At 34.9% G+C, this 3,789-nt stretch overlaps 1 pseudogene; it reads left to right on the forward strand.

The window, feature by feature from the left end:
* The first annotated feature begins 871 nt into the window (after positions 1 to 871).
* Positions 872 to 1,678, forward strand: LOC148754598 (large ribosomal subunit protein uL6 pseudogene; annotated as a pseudogene).
* Positions 1,679 to 3,789: the final 2,111 nt, after the last annotated feature.

The following is a 3,789-nucleotide window of genomic DNA, read 5'->3' on the forward strand; positions in this document are numbered from 1 at the left end:
CCTGAAAACAAAACCAGACAAAGACACTGTAAGAAAATAAAATTACAGACCAATACCCCAAATGAATATAGATGCAAAACTCCTCAACAAAAATCCTAGCAAACTGAATCCAGCAGTACATTTAAAGGATTAGGATGTATCCCAGTAGTTTAACATATGAAAATTAATAAAACCACATTGACAGAATAAAGGAGGAAAAACACATGATTTTCTCAATTGATGCAGAAAATGCATTTGACAAAATTCAGCACCCTTTCATGATTAAAAAAACACTCAAAAAATGAAGAATTAGAAGGGAACGTCCTCAGCAAGATATAGAGCATTTAGGAAAAACCTATAGCTATGAAGGGTTTTTAAGAAACTCAATAAACTCAATGATAGTATGAAAGTTTTCCCTTTAATATCAGGGACAAGACAGGGTGCCTGCATTTGCCACTTCTATTCAATATTGTGTTGCAAGTTATAGCCAGAGGAATTAGGCAAGAAAAAAAAGGCACCCAAATTGGAATGGAAAATTTTAAACTATCTCTATTTACAGACAACATGATATAATATATAGAAAAGTCTGATGAATACACACACACACACACACTATTACAACTAATAAAATATGTAGCAAAGTTGTAGGATACACGATCAATACAATTATCAGTTGTAGTTTTATTTTCTAGCAATGAACAACCAAATAGGAAATCAAGAAAATAATTCCATTTACAATAGCATGATAATGAATAAAGTACATAGGGATCAAATAATAAAAGATTTACAATACCTGTAACAAAATTACAAACATTGATAAAAGACATGAACGAAAACATAAAAATGGAAAGTAATACTGTGTTAATGAATTGGATGACTTAATATTGTTAAAATGGCAATATTTCTGAAAGTGATTGACAGATACAAGACGATCCCTATCAAAATCTCAATGGCCTCTTTTGCAGAAATGGAAAATCACAGCCTAAAATCCGTATGTAATTATAGAAGGCCCCAAATAATCAAAACAACCTCAAAAAAAAGAACTAAGTAGGAGGACCCATAATTCCCAGTTTCAAAACTTACCACAAAATTTCAGTAATCAAAACAGTGTGATCTTGCTCTTTCCTGTATCTACTGTGACGATGAAGACCATTCTCAGCAGACAGTGGACATTCCAGAAAATGCAGGCATCACTCTGAAGCGACATACAATTATTGTCAAGGGCCCCAGAGGCACCCTGTGGAGGGACTTGAACGACATCGATGTAAAAAGAAAAAGAAGAGGTTCCGGGATGACAAAATGATGGGGAAATAGAAAGGAACTGGCTCCTGTTCGCACTATCTGTAGTCGCGTAAAGAATATGATCAAGGGTGTAACACTGGGCTTCCGTTCCAAGATGAGGTCTGTGTGTGTTCATTTCCCCATCAATGTTATTCAGGAGAATGGTTCTCTTGTTGAGATCTGAAATTTCATGGGTGAAAAATATATCCGCAGTGTCCTGATGAAATCAGGTGTTGCTTGTTCAGTATCTCAAGCCCAGAAAGATGAGTTAATTTTTGAAGGAAGTGATACTGAACTTGTATCAAATTCAGCTGCTTTGATTCAATAAGCCACAACAGTTAAAGACAAAGATATCAGAAAAATTTTGGCTGCTATCTATGTTTCTGAAAAAGGAACAGTTCAGCAGGCTGATGAATAAGATCTACGTGGTCCAGCTACAGAAACACCAAGATGTCGAATGATTCCTCAGACTTAATTTGTGATATTTAAAATATGCAATTAAAGTCATGTACTGGGAAAAAAACACAATGTGATCCTGGCATAAGGATAGACAAATAGATCAATAGAATAGAATTAGGGTTCAGAAATAAACCCATACATCTATGGTCAATTGATTTCTGACAAGGGCGCCAAAATCATTCAAGTGGGAAAAAATAGTCTTTTTTAACAAATGGTGTTGGGAAAACTGGATATCCACAGGCAAAAGAATGCGGCAGGATCACAAAAATCCACACAATGAATGATTCCATTTGTATGACATATCCAGAATAGGCATATTCATAGTTACAGAAAGCAGCTCAATGGTTGCCAGGGACTAGACTTGGGGAAAGGAGAATGAGGAATGACTGTTTAATGGTTATGAGGATTCCTTTTGGGGTGATGAAAATGTTCTGGAACAAGATAGAGGTGATGGCTGCATAACATTGTGAGTGTACTAAATGCCACTGGATTTTACACTTCAAGATGGTTAAAATAGTAAATTTTATGTAATTTGTATTTTACAAATCAAGGGGGGGACAAAAACCACTGGATTGTTTTCGCCTGCATTTTCAACCTTGATGACCCTGTTCTAGGGATTTAAAAACATATACTTAACTTTCACAGTCTACCTAGAAGCAATATTTTATCACTCTATTTGGAATGTTGAAACTATTATTTCATAGGTAATTTTACCTTGCCCTCTTTATGCTGTAATTCTTATATATTACATCTACATATATTGGAAATCCATCAAATATTTTTTTGTAATTTTTGCTACCAGATATTAGTTTTAAAAAACTCAAGAGTATCCATCATATACTCAGATATGTACTGTTTCTTTTGCTCTTCATTCATTTCTGCTATTCATATTTCCTTCTACTAACAATTTCTTCCTGTCTGAAAAGCCTCTTTTTACTACTCTTTTAAAGCATATCTGCTGGCTATAAATACTCTTGCATTTACTTTATCTGGGAATGTCTTTATTTCACCCTTCCCCCCTGAACATTATTTTCAATGGATATAGAATTTGGAATTGACGTTTCTTTTCTTTCTGCACTTGAAAAATGTGCCACTTCTTTCTGGCCCCCATGGTTTATGATGTGATATCTTAAGTTATTTGAATGATTTTTCCATATATAATGGGTCACTTTTCTCTATTTTCAAAATTTTTTCTTTGTCTTTCATTTTTGGCAATTTGATTAGGATCTTTCTGGGTATGAAATTCTTTTGGTTTATCTTACCTGGGATTCAATCAGCTTCTTGAATTGATAGGTTTATATCTTTGCCAAACTTGGGGAATACTCTGCCACTATTTCCTCAAATATTTTTTTCAGCAGCACACTCCCTTTCCTTTCTTTCTTGGACTCTGATAATGCAAATACTTGACCATTTGTTATTCACCCACAGGTCCCTAATGCTATGTTAGTTATTTTTCTTTTTTTTCTCTTTCTTATTCAGAATGCATAATTTGTATTGATCTTAAAGTTTGCTGACTCCTCAGTCATCACCATTCTGCTATTACATCCACCCAGTGCTGTTTTTCTTTAAATTTCATTTCTAAAATTTCCATTTGAGTGTTTTTATAGCTTCTATATCTTTGCTGAGTGTATTAGTTATTGCTGTATAACAAATTACCACAAACCAGTGACTTAAAAGAACACATTTACTCTTATGTATTTTTTCGATCAGAAGTTGGCACAGCTTAGCTAGATCTTCAACTTGGCTTCAGTTGAAGTGTTTGACAGGGCTATATTCTCATTTGGAGCTTGACTGATGATGGGTTTGCTTCTAAGTTCACCCATATTGTTAGAATTTGCTTCCTTCTGTCTGTAAGACTGAGGGCCCCTGATTCTTACTGGTTGTGAGTTGGATGACATGGTCAGTTCCCAGGGGCTGCCTGAAGTTCCTTACTACATGGTTCTCTTACATATGGAAGCTTACTTCTTGAAAGCCAGCAATGGAGGAAGAGAGCAAGTTGGATAACAAGATGGAGTCTTATATAAGATAGCATAATTACAGGAGTGTCCACCTTAAAGTCTGTCTGCCACA

The sequence above is a fragment of the Rhinolophus sinicus genome, chromosome 18, assembly GCF_057876585.1.
Source record: "Rhinolophus sinicus isolate RSI-liver-muscle chromosome 18, RSI-T2T, whole genome shotgun sequence".
Lineage (NCBI taxonomy): Eukaryota > Metazoa > Chordata > Mammalia > Chiroptera > Rhinolophidae > Rhinolophus > Rhinolophus sinicus.